The 22,517-nt window shown below is 36.6% G+C and overlaps 1 protein-coding gene and 1 pseudogene across 3 annotated transcripts in view; both read right to left on the bottom strand.

Moving 5' to 3' along the window:
• The window catches only part of SPTB (spectrin beta, erythrocytic), a 183,129-nt gene that overhangs the window by 145,235 nt on the left and 15,377 nt on the right, over positions 1 to 22,517 (bottom strand). Inside the window, exon 1 of one of the 3 annotated variants that reach the window (XM_074236123.1) lies at positions 13,004 to 13,132. The exons of the other annotated variants lie outside the window; for them this stretch is intronic. The gene's annotated coding sequence lies outside the window, so the exon portion shown is untranslated. Of the gene's footprint in view, positions 1 to 13,003; positions 13,133 to 22,517 lie in introns of those variants that run through there. 3 annotated transcript variants of the gene reach the window in all.
• Positions 12,566 to 22,230, bottom strand: LOC141522589 (small kinetochore-associated protein-like; annotated as a pseudogene).

Genomic DNA, 22,517 nt, shown 5'->3' with positions numbered 1-22,517 from the left:
CTAGCGCCTTCCCTCCGCTGATTATCTCCAATTTTCCTTGTATATGGTTGTATATACATTGTCTCCCTCATTAGAATGTGAGCTCCTTGAGAAAAGGAACTGGTTTCTTGCTTTTATTTGCACAATGTCTGGCACATAGTAAGTACTTAATAAATATTTCTATGTTGAATAATTGAATAATAAGAGCTACAGGTTAGATTCCTATACCCAGCTCTTACTAAGTCACAAGATACACTGATTGGATAGACTGCTGAGCTCCTTTATAGCTATCCTAGCAAGAAACTAATTTATGATTATACATAATTAGGAAAATGTTTTGGCTAACCAATATATTCCCTTCCTTCACTTAGAATCCTGCTGCCTTAGATTTTAATGTTCTAAGATATTAGTCTGATTGCAAACAAGGCAGAAACCTGGCCTGGTTGTTTGTCATTCTCCATGGAGCCACAGACTCTGGTGCCAGACTATGGAGTGTGTTCAGTGCCAACTAAGGAAAGTCTGACTTTTATTAGAGAACTTGAACCATAAATTCAAGTATTTATGAAGTTCCTTTTGTGTTTTGTCTTCTCCCCCTAGATTGTAAACTCCCAGAAGGCAGAGACTGCTTCATTTTCTTAATTGTATTCTCAATGCTTAACACGGTGCCTAAGAAACAACAGACACTTAATAAACGTTTCTTGAATTGATTTGAATTGCCTACTGAGTGGTCAGTCTTTGTGCTAGGGGCTGAAAATACAAAATCAAAATGGTTTCTGCCTTCAAGATGCTTATATTTTACTAAAGAAATATATAATATGTATACAAGTATACAGTACAAGGTAACTTGAGGAGGGAGAAAACTTTAGGGAAGCATCAGGAAAGATTTAAGAAAAGAGGTGGCTGAACTTTAATAAAAATAGAATTCTGGGCATGAAGGGATAATCTGGAAAGAACAGGCACACAAATGGGAGATAAAAGATCAAATGGGGAAAACTGCAAGTGATACTATTTTGCTGACAGTAGGAGTGAATAAAGAGAAATTTTAAGCTTTAATGACATAAAACTTCACTAAGACTTTAGGGACATCCTATATAAAATGTATCGTAAAATAAGAAGTGGGAGCCAGACTGTAGAGGAATTTCAAGATCAGGCCAAGGAGTTTGTTTGTTTGTTTGTTATCCTGAAGATAAGGAGTCACTGAAGATTGTTGAGTAGGAGAGTATACAGGGGACCAACTTGTGCTTTAGGAATGTTAATTTGGCATCTGTGTGGCTATGGATTGGCGGGGTGGGGGGGGGGGATACTGGATTCAGGAAGATGAATTAGGAGCCCATTGATCTAAACCAAAGGAGAGAGGTGATAAGAACCTGAATTAGAGTATGTAAATGGACAGAATGGGTAAACAGATGAGATACTGGGGAGACAAGACTTGGAATCTGATTGGATTAAAGAGATGAGCCATCCTACTAACTTTTCTGACAAAGACACATGTATTTATATAGTTGCCAAAAGCATCACAGCCCTATAAAAAGCATAATCCTAAACCAAGTACCACACTCCTTCTGATTCCTTCCTTTTCAAGTTGCCTCTAGTCTCTTTCCTTCCTGTTCTTCATTACCCCACTAATGTAAAAGTATTGGGAAGAAGGGGATTGGGAATCATAGTTATTAGAAGTCACAACCTCTCAAGGTTACTCCTAGCATTCAGAGGGACACAGTAGTATGTTTCCTTTCAGGACCCTGCCAATATGATTTAGGAGAATGGCTCTATAAGAAGAGGAAGGGGGAAGAATACTAAGTGATCCTCAGGTAAATATGTTAGAAAAAAAATCATAGGCTTTCAAAGAATAACTGGGATTGATGGTGCTACTAAGTACTTCTCATCCTGATACTTGGGATTAAATATTCAGATTGGGGATCTCCTATAACCCCCATCTTGCTAACTCAGAGCTAGATTAGGAAAATCAAGAGATCAAGACAGGATAGAATGTTTATATGCATGAGTGCATAGGTATTATTGTTGGGCAAAATTGGACATTAAAAACTTTACTTCAAAGGAAATGTGGGACAGTGAGTTAATAAATGAAAAATAATTTGTAAGCTATGAGTTCTAAGCCCCATTTACTTTTCAATTATGTGATAATAGTTTAGTTGTACACCCAACCCTCACCCATATGCTAAATGATTGTGAAACTTTTAGAGTCAGCATCTGACCTAATTACCTTAACGTACTTGTCAAAACCTTAACAATACTTCAAGCTCTTCTTGCTCCTCTTTTCAAACCATCCTTCATATGACTGTAAATTATATTCCTCAATTACAGGTCTGACCATATTATCCTCCTGTTGTAACTCACTATTCATATAGGATTACAAACTTCTTTGGCATTTAGTACTCCTTACAACCTAGCCCCAAACTTACTTTTACTGTTGAATTATACAATACTCCCCTTCACATACACTCAATCCATTGAAACTGGTTTTCTTGTTGTGCCACATACAACATTCTATCTCATCCTCTGCACCTTTGGGACAACTAGTTGGCACAGTGAATGATTCATGAAGATCTATGTTCAGAGCTGACCTCAGACTGGGTGACCCCAAGAAAGTCTGTTTGTCTCAGTTTCTTCATCTGTAAAATGGGGATAATAATAGCACAATAACTCTCAGAGTTCAAATAAGAGAATCTAGATTCCCCTCCTACCTCAAATGAGATAATAATTTTAAAGTGTTTTCCACAATATAAAAACTAGTAAGTAATTTTTATGATAACTAATGTTATTATTATTATAACACAGACTAACCATCCCCTACCCCATGCCTACCTCCTTACTTTGCCTAATACAATTCCTCCTTTTCCTTTAAAACTCAGCTCAAACACCAGGAAAAGGTCTTCCCCCTACCTGCTTGGTGCCTCTCTCCCTGAACTGTTGTTTGGGTTCTCTTGGCAAAGACAGTGTAGTGGTTTCCCATTTCCTTCTCCAGTTCATTTTTTGAACTGGATTTGAACTCAGGTCTTCCTCATTCGGGGCCTGGCACCAGCTGCCCCACCTTACTCAGTTACATTGTATTTATTTGGCATATGATTATATGCTATAATGTAATTTCACTGAAGGTATGAATTGTTTCATTTTTTTCTTTCATACCTCCATTACCACCAGCACTATGTCAGATACACACTTAGTAAATCTTCCCTCAGAACTCAAATCAATTCAATAGGATGCTGACTTCTAGAAGAGGAGGAGGTTAAAGACTAAAATTTCTTTTTCTCTAAAATAAAGGAGAAACTGTGACAAAAGACTTTGGAAATACACTTTCGTTACCAACATTTAACTCTAAGGCAAAGTGATGAGCAGGCATTAGAATGAGAATTTTATAACCATTGCTTTCCTTCCACTCCCTCTCTGGTTTATGGTGGCATGATGGGTAAACAGCAGCAAACAAAAATCTCACTCTGGGTAAAAACCACCATATTCCCCTGCAGGAGAGAGGGGAGAGGGAGCAAATAATCTACTATGGGGGTGAGGGGAGGCAGGAGGGGGATCCAGATTTGGTTAGAATAACCTCCTAATTGGGGGGACAAATAAACTAATACAGGTACAGAAAGGTCTCCCGTTTTTCCTACTTCAAGGAAAACAACTTACACTACAGGTCTCTCTTATAATAAAGATGGAGGCTTCCCCTCCACTCTGCTTTCTCACCACAAAGTCTTTGCTTCTTAAATGAAAAGGACTCTATTAAAAGTCTAACAATTGAATAATACATAAGGTAGGGGTGCCAGTTTATTTATTCATTCATGTTAACGCTTTCAAAATAAATTATTTAAATTAAACTTTAAAACTGTTTCTGACCCACAAGGACACTCTCCACTCCCATCCCTTCCCCATCCCCCCCTTCCAGAAATAGCTTCTAACTAGAGGATTCTTCCCTTCTTAGCCCAAGGTAGCTATGTTTGCCTTAGGGAGTCTTTCCTAAGAGAAATAACAGGAAGCTGCATTCAGAGGAACAGTTCTTACCTACGAGCAAAGACAAGGGCAACATTTTTAAGTCTGGGCATTGAGCCAATACCAGCTGTATGAACTCTCCAGGTCTACAAAGAGAGCATCACTATTCAGCTCATCAGCTGGTCTAATAACAAATTTCTCTAAGCTTTGTTGATGGAACTACAAACTGATGACTTATTCAGTTTTATTTCTACTACCCCAGGCTTTAGCAGAAATTTGTTGCTCTTTCCATTATCAACATCACCATCATAGCATTTATATAATACCTTAAAAGTTTGCAAAGTGCTTTATATGTGTACATCTAACATGCTTACATATTACCTAATTTGATCCTCACAGCGATTGTTATTCCCATTTTATAGATAAAGAAATTGAAGCTTCATAAGTCTAGTGACTTGACCAGAGGTGTCACAAAACTAGTAAGTGTCAGAAGTAGTATTTGAACAATTTGATTCTAAGTCTAGCACTCTATCCACTTCACCATCTAGCTAACTGATACACACAAAGTAAATCTCAATATTGAATTCATAGATTTCTGGATCTGCCCACTTCCATGAAGCAAGAGGAAAAAATGAGGAGTGGATGCTCATTTCCCCCATTAGGCAGCATTCACTACTATTAATACTTTTTCACATCCTTCTCCAACCCCCCCCATATCTGCTGGTTCCCCCACTGTCTTGTAGCACAAATACTTCCATCTTCCTAACCACTGTCCAGATTCCTTCATTAAGATACTTTCCAAATATGCTTCCTATCTTTTTTTTTGGGGGGGGTGCAAGGCAATGGGGTTAAGTGACTTTCCCAAGGTCACACAGGTAATTATTAAATGTCTGAGGACAAATTTGAACTCCTGTCTCCAGTGCTCTAATCACTGCACCACCTAGCTGCCCCTCCAAAGATGTTTCCAACTAATGTTTTATGTTTTTATATTTCCTGATCTTTTCTGCCTGCCCTGCCCCCAAACTAAATTAACTCAACATGAGACATCCTCAGAGAATGCTAGTTTCATTCCTCCCATGTAACAATACATTTTAATAGTGACTTTTGGAAAGACAATGACTTAATTCAAAGGAGTGACCTTAATGAGGATGATTTCTGGCCACAGGGGAATAAATTTTTTTTTCGTCAAAGAGATGTCTCCCTGTTCCAGGTAAACATCTACTCTACCTAAGGTTGTATCTGCCTCCTTGACAGCATGATGAAAATACTTTTGCCCTTGATTTAGAACTTGGTGATATGAGGCATGGAGTTGGAGAGAATGATCTGCCCAAGGTCACAGAATAACAAGGAGGAATAGACCAACAAGAAAATTTAGATTTTTTGGCTTCCTGAGGCTGAATGATTCGCTCACAGCATATGTTTACACCACTCAGTCTCATTCCCAGTCTGATATCAGCCTTGAAGGATTTATCAAGCGTACACTAGCATCTGGTAAATATATGAAAAATGCTGGATTATAGGAAAATGTCAGTTAGCACCTTTCTACAAGGAATATATAGAACTTTGCTGAACCTCTGTAAGTCAAAAACAATTCAGCGTTTTTCCAGAAACCCTAATGTTCCTTCCAAGAGGACATTGTTCACCTCTTTCCCTTCTAACTTGTCAAATACACCTGAGGACTAAAATAGTTTTCATAATTAATAGAACAAGAACTTTGCCTTTTTTGTGTCATAGACTCCTTTGCAATCTGGTATAGACTCAGAATAATGTTTTCCAATAATTGAAGGAAATGCCAAATTTCAATTAGAGGTGAATGAAAATAAAAATTGAATGTTTTCCCCATCCAAGTTCATGAATCCCCTGAAATTCTTACATAATATACTCCATGTTAGGAAACCCAGTTCAAGAAGGTGCTAGACAAAGGTATAGAAGCAAAATAAAGCTCCATCTATCTTGTTCTATGTGTAAGATGCTGAATGTTTTAAAACAAACCAAAAAAAAAAACCCCTAAAACCCTAGAGGAATAATATCTTCAGAATATAAAAATGGACTAACGTTTGTGCAACAAAGTCACGTGCAACAAAGTCTAAAAGTATATTTTGCAAACATTTTAAAAATATTACAGGGTTGACACAGGATACCCTGAACAAAACAAGATCACATATCCAAAACTCTTAACTTTGAACAAATAAGATTTTGGAGAGAACATTAAGAGAACTTGGTCAAAGGTCAAAGAAAAGAATGGTTCAGTAAATGTGAAAAAAAATTGTAGCCTCCAAAAGGAAAACCCTTGTTACAAGTCAAGTGTGACTGACACAGAACAAAACCTTGAGATTCGGGGTAAATAAGGGAATTAATCAGGTCCTTTTCCAGAGAAGAAATCGCCCTATAAAGAGGAAAAAGTTTTTTATCCTCTGTCATCTATCATTTATTGTGTATATAAAGCATAAGATGCAGACTCTTACAATCAGGTATATGGTTTGAAAGAATGAAAATAGTTCTTTCTCTGCTCTGAACATCAATTTTCCCTCATTAGAGGTGAAAAGATTCTAACTATCCCCAACCCTTCCTCCCTAGAAGCTCCATGATCATGGGCAAGCCACTTAACCCCATTGCTTTGCAAAAACTAAAATAAAATAAAAGAAAGGAAAAGAAAAAAGAAAAAAAGAAAAATCATTCTAAGTAAAAATAATACAGGACTATATCTGACTAGATATTAGGCAGAATAAGAAATGCAACAGGAAAGAAAGATGATCCAAATTGAAAGAGAAGATTCTAAAGTCACAACTAATCCACCTTCTGGGTTTTAAAAACACAAATTAACCAAGATAATAAACATGCACACAAAAATTATGTTTTCCTTGAGAGTCTCAAAACACTTTTTCAACAAAAAGATAAATTTTCACATTATAGATGTAGATACAGATGTACAGATTATAGTCATTGATAAGATGTCATTGATAAGGATGATTTTATCAAAGAAAAGTCAATAGCTAGGTAAGAATGAAGATTTTTTATTTGCAGTACCCTAAATTCCTACAAGACCAGCATTTTTTCCCTAAGAACTCTCTTTAGCACAGTATACTTTCATATTTAGAATACAGACTGTTAGAATTGGAAGGGACTTCATTTGAGATTTTATAGTTCTCTTTGTTCCTTGAAGAAACCAAGTCCCAGAGAAGTTAAGTGACATCTCTATTGAGAGAGACTGCCAGTGACTGGACATTTACTGGGGTTCCTAGCAGAAGGTTTTACAAGGTGCAACAATTTGATAACACTCTTTACAATATCCGTTAAATAACGTTAAATAACGCAGCAAATGTTATCATTCAAATGCAGTCCAGAAAAAGTATCATTAGTTCTGAGCACTGTAAGTAAGCTACTCAGAATCTTCTAGCTATAGAACATGTGAACTCCCTCTATTTAGAATGAACTATCTTCAGTAACTACTACCATTTTTCCCTGGCTCCAAATTAACTACCAGTAGTAACAGACAAAACCTACCCTTCTCAGTTGGCCATCATGAGAGGTAGAATACATATATGTGTGCATATATATATATATATATATATATATATGCACACATATATATGTATATATATATATATATATATATATATATATATATATATACACATATACATATATATGGTTGAGGGGAGCTGTGTACACATATCAGTGTAGATCATTTGAAAGATACAGAGAAGTGAATGGTTATAGCTAAACAACCAAAACAAAAAAAAATCAAAAGGTAATGTAAAATTCTTTAAATTGCTCAATAACAATTGCAAATAATAAAAACACTTCCTTCATTCAGAAAATCCAAAAAAAGACTTCACAGAAAAACAAAGCAAACTGTTTATTAGAATAATGAGCCAAGAACTTTTATCTGTATACACTGGAGCCAGACTGGACATTTCATAGGACAACAAAGTCTATTTCTAGCTTTGTTGTTCAGAATCCCCAGAGTTAATACCAAAAAGAAATGATTTTCATTTAGGTCAAATCATTTTGAAATCTTTGGAAAAGGTATAAATGAACATGAAAAATTTATCATTTCAATTATGTATGAGTTCCTGATATAGAATATCTACACATTATCTAATTCTCCTTTTGGGGTCACATCTTACTAGAAAAGAAAGCTCCTTAATTAGTTGTGAGGATTAACAAACATTCCAGTTCTAGACCTAAGGTCCCATGATCCCTAGTTTTCTAAGGTGCTCAAACACATACTTTATGTAATGGTATTATTGTTACAGTTATGTGAAAAAAAAATGCTTCTAGTCTCTTCCTCACACTCCCTAAGGAAGATAGTATTTCAATCAATTTTGAAATTAAACATTGAATTTTTGTCTTAATTCTTTATAATACACAAAAACCATACAAACAATGTATTTTTCTCATTCTTGCTTGGACTACAGTCATTCTTCCCATTTGTTGTTGTATTTTTTACTTTTAAAATTTAATGTTTTAATTAATTAAAAAGTCTATTTTCTCTCCCTCTCAAAAGTCCCCTCATCTCTCTTGCCCAAAACACCTACTATTGGAAAGAACAACAGTGGGTGAATACGCTGTTAGCAGTGAGTACTAATTGAAGATTTGCTCTAAGGTGGCTTCTCCCATTTGGAAAAGTGCCACCAGATCTGCAGAACAACCTGATAATTTTGGACACTGATGACTCGGCATGCTTGCTGGACTCTGCAAACGCTAACTTTGTGGGTTTCAGCCACACATACCACAAGAGTTATTTGGCAGTTTCTGAGGTTAGAGAGATCAACATGTAAGAACTCTTTTGATCTCCTTCCTGCTTAACAGTACTATAACCTAGAACTAGTGCCTCCCTTCTGTAACACAGCTATAACTAGCACATTTTGCTCCTGAGGCAAGCAGTATCAACCTTAAGACAAATTAAAATGTAACAGGAAAATTTCAGAATTCACCAAAAGGCAACTAAAAGGGGAGCAAGGTGGCTGAGTGGAAGCATGGAGTTAGGCAAAAAGTGTTGTTTACCTAGCTGTAAGTGGCAGAGGACTGAAACCTAAGATATGGTAGTCCCCAATTTTAAATTATTCTTGCTTAAAAATGTCAAGTCAGTGCTACTGATACTGAAGGTAGGACTCAAAGTGCCATCAGCTTCTAAATTCTAGGATCCAAGATGCAGAGTCCCAGTTGCACCCTAGCTATAGCCTAATCTACAGACTAGTTCTACCATCCTCCACTCCCATTAGTGGTCTATAATCAGATTAAATCAAATCAATATACTATAACTTTGTTTTTATAACAATAAAGTCCATCTAAATCTCAAAACTTTATCTGAAGGGTCATAGCTACAATGAGTGAACTATAGCTATGATATCTGAAGATACTTAATATTACAAAAAAAATCAGAAAGCTAGAAAGGAAAAAATCAACATTTTGTTAATTAACTCTTCACTGTTCTGTAAATAAATCATACATCTAGTGTATATACAATTATTCCTTATTAACCAATCCAATCCATTGCCATACAGGTTTCTGGACTCTAGATCATTAAAGCTTAATTTATCCACACATGCAAAAAATGTTAATTTTCAAAATAATCCTAGAACACATTTCTAAGATTCTAACCTGATCTAAACCCTTAAAAATTAGATAAACTTCTGGTCTCAACTCTATGATAACAAACATATATTTTAGAGATCAAGAAGAAAACAAAATTCACAAATATTTAAGCTCTTAGTATTTCATGGTCTCAACTCAGAAATGTCAAGATTCCTGAATCTCTAGTTTGTTTCTCTTATTGAATTCTCTTATTACTCATTAAGGATAGACTACGTGTATGGCACTCCTCAAGGAAGAGATATGGTATTCTTCATTAGAATATAAAGGGCACATTAATTTTAAAGGCACAAAGTAATTCATTTAATAGACCTGGCTAAGAACTTTCAACTGTCACAACTCTCCCCACCTTCATAATCTTAGGTTGGCAGAGCTGCTCTATTCCCTCCATTTATCTCTTTGTGCTCTATACAGTTGACCACACCCAACTCTATATGAATACTCTTATCAGAAATATCCACTTAACAAACGGAATCATCCTGAACTGAGGCAGTTGCTTAACTCATCAAGCAGACTGGAGTTTGGTATATGCATATAAATAGTCATACATGTACAACTGCACTCACATCACACATATAAAACACACATACACAGCTATAGTCTCTTTCCTCCCTTCCCCAGATCCCCCTCACCCTACCCCAAGTGAAACTACAGCAAAGTTATACATCTTTGGAAATTTAAACCCCCAAAATTATAGGACCTGACCACCCCTTGACCAATTCCTTAACCCTATCAAATACATTTTCCACAATGTCTAGAAAATTAAGAGCACATACAATTTGCTACCAAAAAAGAATCACAACATTTTCAAACTTCAGATTTGGTGAATCTTGAAACTTCTTCAAGAAACTAATAAATTTCTCTTATAATGGAAGTCTTCTATAACACTGATGTCAAGGGGACAATGGTCATGCATACATACATATATATATGTAATATACATATATATGTAATAAAACCAACTGCATTATGCTATAATTGTTGGGGGGAACATGATTTGATGTTCAATATACCTGTTCCATGTAATATGCTGGAGTTCTATTGTATAGATTTATGAGGTACTAAAATTATTTTGGCTCATTTTATTTTTAAAAAATACATGTCATTTCATTAATTATAACTTGATGACAAGTTTTTTTTTCCCTAATGTTAATGTGACTTTTAATTATCCACCACAATTTTTTGTACATAGATATAAATAAATACATGTTTTAAGAAACTTTCTAATGGTTTTCTACTTCCAAAAAAATTGAAAACAATATCTAATAAATACTATTGTATCATATGAAATGCCTACAGAAATGTTAGCTAACTTACATGTATCAACTCCTGTGATCAAAGGGGAAGTAGAGAAGTCCTGAGTTGTGGTAACTTGATTACAATTCATAAGGATGACTTGGCATTCCCTACTCTCAACATGGAGAAGCCTGATCTCAATTGAGAACAGAGGCCAAGAGGTTATTAGAAACTTTGCCCAATATATGTAGTTGTAAAAAACTGTGTGTACAGAGAAAAGGACACTGGCTCTGAAGTCAGAGGATCCTGCCTCTGACATTACATTTCTGTGCCCTTGGGCAAATCACTTAATTTCCCTGTACCTCAGTTTCCTCATTTATAAAATGAGGGTATTGGAATAGATAATCTTTGAGGATCCTTCTGGCTTTTTTTTTGGCTCTACAATTATCAGATTATGATTGCATGATTCCCTACTGCCTTTAGGACAGGACACTAATTCCTCAACCAGGAATTTCAAAGCCTGCTACCATTTGGCTCCTAACTTTTTCTAGTTTTATTTCATATTTCTCTTGGGAACTCTGATCTAGTCAAACAGGATTACTGTTTGTACAATATTACAATATGTCATTCCATCTCCTATGAACCTTTTTCAATAGTGTTTCCCTCCTCACTCCTGCTCTACTTCACATGCAATTCATCATTCTCATGATGTCACTGGTCCTCCCTGAGAACAAAATGGAGGATGAACAACCACAAGATTCTCTAACTTCCATCAAAATACAGCTCAGATGACACCTTTATCATTAGGTTTTTTTCTGATCCTCCCTCCCCCCAATTATCAGCATACAGCCTCTTGAAATTGCTTTATATTTACTTTGCCTTTATTTGTGCCTGTGCGTTGTGTGTATGCCATTCCCAGTAGAATAGAAGTTCCATTAGGACAAGGACTATTTTCTTTATAGATTTGTATCACCAACAACTAAACTAGTATTTTGCATATAAAGTGCTTAATAAACATTTGTTGGGGTGACTAAAAATCTCACTTTTGACTAGTCCTGTATATATTTTAATAAAATTGGGTCTAACTATAAGTTGGAAAATTAATTTCTACTTAGCTGATTTTTTTACATGCTCAGCAGCTATGACCACAGAGAAGTCATTCCTGTGACCAGGCAACTTAGGAGTCTATTGACATATCTGCTTTAAAAGTGTACTAAGCAAAATATTTTTGCTCCACTAGGAAAAAAATGCAACAAAAACTCATGCTCTTTGAGACAGAAAGAAAAGCAGAGCCTGTGTGAGTAAGTAAATGAAGGAGTCAAAGAAATGAGAGCAGGGTTCACCTCATCCAGGGATATTGAACACCTTTTACCCATAGCACCTCTAAAGTCATTACTTAGCACTTGTAAAAAGTGTTTGTTTGTGTGTAGATGCCACCTCAGGCTGTGATTTCCTCAGTTTTCACAAGCTAATTTTGATCATTATTAGGCCAAGAGGCCAATCCACAAAGTGCCAAGAAATGATAATGTGACTACCTGACAGCAACAAGCTAGAAAGTCTTTTTTTTATTTGTTTTTATTTATAGAACTATTTTATTATAAGAAAATAATAAAACCCAAACACCAAGTGAGTTGGACCAAAATGATGACAATAAAGAATCATTCCAAGTCTTATTATTCTATTCAGTTATTTCAGAAAGATGTTAAGTCATCTACCTGCAAACCTTCCCTCCTCTTTTAAGTAAATCTCTACAAACTTTTTAACATTTAAAATTTCCAGGCCCCAATCTGGGAATGATACTACTTGGATGTTCTGATAAGTCATTTCAATTTATTCTGCCCACAAGCTGAATTGCTATTTAGTTATTACAGGAAGGCTACCCAAAGGTCTATCTCTCCTAGTTGGAGCTTAAGGTTATCTAACCACACATGATTCACATATCTGACTACTTGGACAGCATAAGTTTCTTTGGCAGGAATATTTTTCAATATAAACTTAGATTATTTTGTTTCTGAAGATATTTTAGTTGGGAGAATAAGGGAAGTCCTATTTTAGGAAAACTTAAGAAAATGTTCTTATAGTTTGACCTAAAGCTTAAGGAATATTCTCCTTTTTCCAGATTGCTAACATTTGTTTCATTTGCTCAATGGTGATTGTGAGTTCATCTTTTTCATTGTTAAATGCTTCCTGTTTTTTCTAGGAAACGAGCTCTTTCCTCTTCATTTATCTTCAATTTAGCTTTCAATACCTGTAACTCCTCCATTCTCTTTGTAGCTATCTGGTTAAAATGCTTCAGTTGATCTTTCGGTTTTTCGAAGACTCCACTTCCTCTTTAATTGTTTCTTGCAGGTTTCCGAGGATCTGTTTGCCTGGCTCAATACTGCCATTCTCCAAAACTGCCAAGTAGTTATCCTGAGATTTCTCCAGCAATTCCACCCTTTGAGTCAACACCTTCACCTCTTCCTGACTTTCAGTTAGCTTCACGTGCAACTGCTTGTTAACTGCCTCTAACAGTTGGTTCTTCTCTTTGAGTTCTTCCTCAGCTCTTTGTTGACTTAAAGGTTTGTAGCTGCAATGATAATTGCATTTTCCAAAAAAAGCTAAAACCACTTTCCAGTTGCTAGAGATGACCGCTTGAGCAGTACTCTGCCACTAGAATAAAAGGACACTAAACTTGAAAAGAAAAGCAGTTTCATTTGCCCCGAGTCACCTCTTTTTAATGTTCTTCTTAATATAAGGATCCTTAGTCTTCATCTGCCTCTGCTTGGTGGTTTTGTACAATTCATTCTCTGGGACTGTTGAGTTGAGGCCCTGTGTAGTTCTACATCTTTGGATCTCTGGGGTATCTGACTACTAGAAGCAGACCGAGAATGTGTCTCCCGGACGCTCGCCGGCCGAGGCCGGGTGCGCGGCTCCCTGTCTGGCCGCGCTCTCCATCAACCACCGCCCAGACAGTCTCCGAAGCCGCCGGCAGCACAGCGCGCGGGTCGGTTATTTCCTAGAAAGTCTTTTAACAGAATTCACCATTCTGCCAGTGGTTCCCTCTCTTGGAAAACACCTCAAAAGTTCAAATATTGACTACAAAAAGTATTTAAAAAAACAAACAAACCTACATTCTACATAAATGATGATACGTAGACCATATCTCGCAATTCTCAAACTAGGAGACTCCAGCTATCAATGATCCAAAGATTCCACTCTGTTGAGGCTATGCTGCTGAAAAATTATCATTCAAAATTTAGCTGACCAGGGAAAAACTAGTGAGAATGAAAAAGAAGTTCTATTCAATCTGTCTCTCAAGTACCAATGCTCACCATAGAAGGGGAAACTAACAATGAGAGAACCCTGGGTCAAACAATTAGAACTTTACATTACAAATTTACAAATTGTTTTCTTCCCAATAACTCCATGAAGTAGGTCATGGAAGCCATTGTTACCCACATTTTACAGATGCTAAAACAGACTCAGAAGTGACAAAATTTTCCTGAATCACACTGTAAGTGTCACAGGAAGGCAAGGAATTGTCAAAGCCAAAACTTGAATCCAAGACTTCTGACTCTTGAGTTCATTTTTTCCCCCTCCATTATACTAAAAGAGTACAATTACATCACAGTTCTTGCTAAAAAATACTAGTTTTACAAATGGTATCATTACACATTTTTAAAACTTTATCATCATTGACTGCTTGGTCCTATCTCTATACTACTGACTTTTTCACAAACAACTGACTATTTCACAAACAAGATATTCCATCTCTCAGCTCTGGGCATTTTCTCTGGCTGTCTTTCTTGTCTGGAACATTCTCCTTACTCAAGTCCTTTAAGTTCCAACTAAAATCCCACATCCTATAGGAAGCCTTCCCTAACACCTCTTAACTCCAGTGCTTTGCTTATGTTAATTATTTATCCTGGCTACAGCTTGCTTTGTACATACTGGGTTGCATGCTGTCTTCTCCCATTAGATTTTAAGTTCCTTGAGGGCAAGAACTCTTTTCTGCTTTTTATACTGCACCTGATAAATGTTTATCAATTGAATACAAACATAGGATTTCAAGTAAGCCATACAAATACTTATTAAGCACTGTGTACAAAACATTGTGCCAAATCTAATAAGTATGACATGGTCATTGTCTTCAAAATGTCTATACTAAATATATGTATTAAAATATATGTCATAAATTCATAAAAATTAATGTTATAATGCATTATCTAGAAAATATGTGGTCCAATTAGGTCTTCAATCACTGGGTTCCTTTTTAATTAAGTGCCAAATGAATGGTACAGGACTTTGAATGAATTTATACATTAAAAGCAATATTTTAACTATTCTACTTATTTTAACATTTTACAAATTCATGCTTTCATACCAGTTAGTATACAATCTTTATCAATGGAAATTGTAACCCCTGGGTACATCAGAAAACAATTTAATGAATTGTTGCTGCCAAAAGATAAAATCACTACCAGACTGGCTCTTAGGTAAACAGTCTCTCCAAACTTCACTCAGCTGGTCTTCATGTGACAATCTTTATTTTATTTACTTTTTTTTTAAACAATCTTTCTCTGAGCTTGTACTCAAAGCCTTTTCAGCATGGTAAGAGCTGGAAGACCTTAGGGTCAGTTACTGTAACCTTCAAGAATTCAGCATCCCTGCTACAATGAGTCATGAAGTAGTATTTTTTTTTAATTTATTTTTATTAAAGATATTATTTGAGTTTTACAATTTCCCCCCGAATCTTGCTTCCCCCCCCCATGGAAAGCACTCTGTCAGTCTTTACTTTGTTTCCATGTTGTACCTTGATCCAAATTGAGTGTGATGAGAGAGAAATCATATCCTTAAAGAAGAGAAGAAATAGGATATTTTTTTTGTGGAAGTTATTAGTGATAATCACTATTAGCCTAACTAAAGAGGCAATCTCAGAATCAAGCTCATCCCAGTTCAGTTCTCACATTTGATGAATGCTAGCTATCACTCTGGGTAAAAAACTTAACCTTTCAATATTTTAGTCAATTCTTAAGAAAATGGCAACCGGCAACTGGTAGAGTTCTCTATTCCAATGAAATTACAATTCTACTTCTATTCTACTCATTTTGGTTCCATTTTATCAAGTTCAGGCACAATGACCAAAATCAAACTGGACAAGTAGATTTCATTCTGTTTCACTCCTCCTCTGAGAACATTAGATGTGGCAAGGTTCTCTGATGATTTCCATTTTGTTTATGGTTCAGAAGAACATAAATTTAAAGTTATGAGGAACCTTACAGATCATATATTCCAAACACTTTACACACTTTACAAATGAAGAATCCTGAAGTCTAGAGATGTAAATTGACATGGGCAAGGTCACACAGGCAATAAGAGAAACAAAATTTAGACTTGGGCACACTTTCCATATCTATCACTTTTCCCACTGTGCCACAAATCATTTCTCCAACTTTTTCAGGAGTCATTTGTAATTTTTACTCTTCTCTAAAATGCTAACCATTTCTATCAGTGATTCATTTTCAAACTTAATGAAAATGCTTTCTAAATTCTATCATCCAAATCACTTGTTGTTCATTCAAGTCTGACTCTTCATGACTCAGGGTATCAATTAGCACTATTTATCCTAAAGGTGGTCCTAATCCATGATCATGTTCCATGATAGTATTTATCCATATCATCTTCTGCCATTCCCTTTTTTTTCCTTTTGTCTCTAATTTTCCCAACATCAGGATTTTTTACAATGTGTCCCATATTCCCATTACATGACCAAAGTATTTAAAATTCAGCATCTCTATCAGTAAATAACCTTACATCACTTAGCAATATATGAAAATAGACAATTTCTCTCTCTCTCTCTCTCTCTCTCTCTCTCTCTCTCTCTCTCTCTCTCTCTCTCTCTCTCTCTCCTCTTCTCTTCTCTTTCTCTCTATCCCTTGGTTGTTTAAAACTAGAGCGGTCCTAGGTGAAATTTTGAGGCATATTGTTTTTCACCACTCTCAATCTCTTTCTGAGACTTTTTCTTTCTTCCATGGCTTCTACTCTCTAACCTGCTCAAACTAGAGCCTAGTATATATCCTCCAAGAGTCATTTGCTTCTTTTAACTCCACCTTTTCATATCAAAGGAAAAATATCTGACAAACTCACACTGAAAGGCAGAAAACATAATAAGATGTTGTTCCCCTAAATCAAAGTGAGGGGTTACAGCATTATCTTTTCCATCCCTGCCATACTAACATCATTCTTTTTCTCTGATAAACTGGTATAAAAGTATGATATGATTGACTATGCCACCCACCATCAAACTCCTTCAACCAAGTTTTGGGATGGAAGAGGCGGCACTTAGGGAACCTCCTTCTGGTCTGAAAAGAAAAGGATTTGTTTTATTTAAAAAATCTTTGTTAAAAGTATTTTATGGTCTAAAGGTATTCAAATACTAAACCTGAATCATTGGACTGGTCTTAGGTCTGACCTAGAATATTCTATAAGAAGAGAAAAGACAGATGCCAAGAATATTGAGGGGACAGAATGGACAAGACTTGGCAAATGAATTGATATGGGGAATAAGAAAAGGAAGAGTCAAAAATGACTCATATAACTTGAATGACTGGGAGATACAAAATACCCTCAAAAGAAATAGGGACTGTGGGTAACTAGGTGACTTAGTGGATAAAGTGAGTCAGGATACCCTGAATTCAAATCCAGCCTCAGACACTTAGTAATTGCCTATCTGTGTGACCTTGGGCAAGTCACCTAATCTCATTGCTTTAAATAAACACACAAACACACACACACACACACACACATACACACACACAGAGAAAGAAATAGGGATTCACAGCAACTCTTTGTGGTAGTAAAGAATTAGAATCAGAGAAGATGCCCATCACTTGGGGAAATGGTTGAACAAATTATGGCATGTGAATATGATAGAATATTATTATGCTATAATAAATGATGAAGGCAATGGTTTTAGGAAAACCTGGGAAGATTTATTAACTGATGCAAAGTGAAGTAAACAGAATTAGAAGAACAATCTGTATACTAATAGCAATATTGGGGAGTTAATCAACTGTAAAAGACTTAGTAATTCTGATCAATATAATGTTCCACCACAACTCCAAAGGACTAGTTATGTAAAAGAGTATCCTCCTCCAGATAGAGAACTGATGATGAATTCACAGTATAGATTGAAGCATATTTTTTCTATCTTTATTTTTTTCACAGGGTTTTGTTGGGAACATAGTTTATTTCTATATGTTTTGCATGGTTTTCTATGTATAATGGATACCATTCTTTTTACTTTCTTAGTAGCTGGGGGAAGGGGCTAAAGGTGAAAATAAAATATTTTTTTAAAAATAAAACCAAAAATAAACAGGGAAGTTTAGAAGACAGAATAGTTTGAGGGAAAAGAAAGATAATGAGTTCTATTTTGGCCATATTGTATTTGAGCTACCTACAGATTACCCAGGATAAAATGGTGCTATAGAGGGGAGATCCCAAAGGGCAGGAATTCTCCCCCCGACCTATTAAGGAATAGGGAGTCCTATTCAATCTTCTCTTGGCAAAACTACCAAGCTGGGCCTGGTCAGAGGGAGAGGGTAGGTGCATTAGGAAAATAGACACACTGGCAAGGCACCTGTGCAGTGTTGCACTCAGACATAGAGGGAAGGGATACCGAGAACAAAGCTGTGAAAATACTGGCTACAATCCAGGCTCTGACCTGACAAACTGGATATCTAGCAGATGGTACTAATGCATACAGCCCAGTTGGCCTTGCATCATCTAGGACCTGAGTAAGGAAGCAGAGGGGAAGCAGAGAGGAAAAGGGAAAAAGATAGGGGGAAGGAAGCAAAGAAAAGGAAAATTTAGATTATATAGTAAGATATATGGATAAAGTAATCAAGGGAAATATAATGTCATGGTCTCTATGAAGTAAGAACTTATAAAATCCAGTGAAGTAGAAGGGAAAAGAGGGGAGAGGGAAGATGACTATATTACCAGGCAGAGAGCTCTGAAATTGTCCTAACAGTCATTTTCCCTTTGATCGTCACTTTTGCCATTAGCAAAATCAGTAAAAATGGCATTTTATGATCAAAACTCCTTCAAAACCCTGCTATCTGAGGAGGAGAATCTGGCATGGGAGAAAGATTCCACAACAAAATTCTTTCCCCTTCACTTCCTCCACTCATTCAATATTTTCACCAGAATCTCCTTACCTTGTATCCAGAAGCTAACTGGCTGTTTCTCTCAAGGGGCTTTCTCTAAGAAAGTTCAGGAGCAAAACAAAAACCCCAGGATACTGGTAGTATTCTTGTTCTGCTTATAATTTTTGTGGCTCTGGACAAAGTCACTCCTCTCCTATCACAATATTTTTCCTCTACTACGAAGTGTGGTGGCGGTTTTTGCCCAGCCTACCTCTCAGGGACTACACATAAGGATTAGCTAAGAATAACAACAATAGCAAACTTTAAGAACTGAAAGCCAAAATGCTCACTAATCACCTCCCCAGGCAGAAGACTCCATCCCGAGTACCACAGTGATTAAAGATTTCCAGGCTTTTAGAAAGTGAATTAAGGAGCAAAATACACAGAAATGTAGAAGTGTGTCAGTACTAGAGTTTGCAACTGCCTTTATTTGAAAATGGCTCTCTGATGGACTCCGCAGAATTATCTCTTGCTAAACAACTTCCTCAATAGCATCAGAGAGGCAATTCCAAGAGAACTTGCTAAGGGTCCTTGAGAGACCAAGAGGGTCACTGCCACTGACTGGTTGTAGTTTGGCCACAAATGTACCATGTAACATTGGACAAACCTATTACATTAATGTTCAAGATACAACATTTTGAACTATCCAGGGTTTTTTCCCCCTTGAGACTCAAAATAATACGCAAGTCTATATTAAATATCCCACTTACATAGCACAGTAGATATAGTGCTTTACTTGAAATCAGAAAGATCCAGATTCAAATGTAGCCTTGGACACTTATTTGCTAGCTGTGTGACCCAGGGCAAGTCCCTTTACCTCTTTTTAATAGCATCTTACTTCCCTGGGTTGTCATGAGGACAAAAGAAATATTTATAAAATGCTTATAAACCTTCAAACACTATATAAATGCTAGTTATTACTATTATTATTACCATTCTTGGTGAAATCTGTGTGGAAGAATGGAATAAATGCTCAGGAATAAGCTCTTAGCTCTTTATTAAATTCTTTAAGAACATTATATGTGGAAATAGCAACTACAACTTGCCCTTAACAAGCAATCAGTATTCATAGAATGATGCAAAAGAAAGAGAATCTACTAGAAGACTATATGGCTTCAAGTTTTGGCTCCATAACCATGTTACCTTGGGTAAATCACTTAATCTTGCCAAATCTCAGTTTCCTCACTTTTGAGATAAGGGGCCTGGACTAGGCAATCTCTAGGTCTCATCCACCTGGATCTGAAGTTCTGTTTCTATGATAGAAGGCACTTACACAAACTCATTACAGCACATATTAATACTGTTCCTCCTTTGTTTTGTAAGAGGATCAATGTTGCCACCTGATGATGTCTTGACTTGCAAGTGAACTGGATTTAAGTGAGGCAGAGCTAAAACCAAGTCACCAGCTTCATCTCTCAAAGTCAAGTTCTCTCAAGTTTAGTGGCAAGAAAATGTACAGAGTAATCCCTAGAAACAATTTGGTGAGTCTCTGTGACAATAAGTCATCCACAAAGAGCATCACAGTCTAATTTCTAATATGATGACACTGCAGACATGAGAAAGAAAAATGACTAATAAGTTAAACTAAAGAAATCCCCTATTTTCAGTTTAAAAAAAACAAAAGCCTCAACTTCTTAAGAGCTAAAAGAGACCTCAAAATTTATTCGAGAGAGCTTGTTCCCTTTACATATTAGGAAACTAGGTTTAATAGACTTAAATGATTTAACTTAATCATGTACAAAGTTATTTATTGGCAAAAAAAAGGCCAGAAGTCAGGTTTCCTGTTAGCTTCTTCCATGACCTTTCTATGATTTCTCATTGACACCTGTGAATGCTCCTCTGCCTTGGGTCTGGAAGTAGAAAAGCATCAAAGGAATAAACTCTAGACTCCTAATCTGAGTTTTTCCACTTGTCATATGACATTGTTTGAGTCAATTGATCTCTCCAGGCCTCAGATACATTATCTACAAAATCAGGGAATTGAACTAGGTGATCTCTAGCCATCTCCCAAGTGTAATTTTCTATGATTAGGTTTTCTGGTACTGTGAATATTCTAAGAACAAGAAATATGGATCAAGTTTTAGTTGCAATAAACTTCAAGGGGGCATACAAATTCATGTATTGCAATTTTATTTTATCAAACATAACAAGTGAACCATTTTTCAGGAATTTTTTTTCTACAAAGGTTTTTACTATAATGATATTTGCTGAAACAAGATTTTTTCAAAATAAAGTGTTTGGTTCCTTTGAGTCTTTTCAATGCTTAAGATAGTGCCTGGCACATGACTGACTGTTAACTAAATATGGGATCTCATTAGTATAGTATAAAGAGTATAACAGAATGGGATCAAAACATTTTAAAGAATAGCTAGATGGAACCAATAAAATAAACACGACAACATTTACTTGTGTAACCATCTCACATGTGCTAAAAACCTGCTACTGCACATTCAACGAAAGTGTCAAAGCAAACTGGGGCTGCAGAAGGCAGTGTGGCAAGCCCATTTTTATTTAAAACCTTCATGGAAAGAAGTAGGGGAGTGTAGTGGCATATTTAATGCACTTTACAGATGAGACCAAATACAAAGAATTCAGATACCAGAAAAGACACCACCAACACCAACACCACCTAGAGAGATTGGAAACATGAGAGGGAATAAAATGAGATCAAAGAGAGCTCACAGGCTTAAGGATGGGAGGACTCATTGGGGGAGGGGGAGAAGCAGAGCATCCAAGACAGATAAGTGATGGGAAGGAGCCGTCTGGAAAGCACGAAAAAGACCTAATAAAGCCAGAGGGAATCTCACAATAAGATACTGCATCAATTTAGAAAAGGGGTGGGGAGGATGAGAAGGAAAAAAGCCAATGCTATTTTGAGCCAAGTATGCCTCAGTATCAAAAGGTTGGTGATTGGGGCCCTGCCTGGGAGGAGGGGCTAAGTTGGCCACAGCTGTGAAATTGGACTAAGTGTCTGGTTGCTACCCCAGGCTCCCAGGAAATGTCTTTCCTTATCCAATCTGGCTGTAAGAGAGGCTCCCCAAGAGGATTTGAATAAGGAAGCCATGCAGATTGGCTTTCCACTCCCCAATCACTCTGGTCTCAAATATAAGATTGGTCTCTCCTCCTTTCCCTTCTTATCATCTCCATCTGAACAAGGCCACCACCATTAGCCCTAAAAGAGGAGTTCAGCAGGGACCCTAAATGAAAGCTCACTAAGTTCCCACCTTTCCCCAAGGACTGAGGTAGTACTGATCTAATATAAACAGCATCCTCTCCACGTGCACCACCACCACCACCACATGAAACCATTTTTGTACACTATTATCATGTAAGAAAACCCTGGGCGGGGGGGGGGGGGGGGGACCCCTCACACTACCCACCAGGGCAGGTCCTTGTGCTTCTGTCTTTCCCAGGAAGATGGTTTGGGGTAGGAGGCACTTGACTTCCTAGCAAACAATTCTGTCGTTCATTAACACTATCCGTCCAGGAGGAAATCCTCCAGTGACATGAACCAAGCAAAGAAAAAACATTCACACCCAAAGAGCTTTCAAGAAACAAGATCCCTCCCTTATC

This window comes from Macrotis lagotis, chromosome 4, assembly GCF_037893015.1.
Source record: "Macrotis lagotis isolate mMagLag1 chromosome 4, bilby.v1.9.chrom.fasta, whole genome shotgun sequence".
In the NCBI taxonomy this organism is placed as follows: domain Eukaryota; kingdom Metazoa; phylum Chordata; class Mammalia; order Peramelemorphia; family Peramelidae; genus Macrotis; species Macrotis lagotis.
This window is presented reverse-complemented; position numbering and strand designations above follow the sequence as displayed.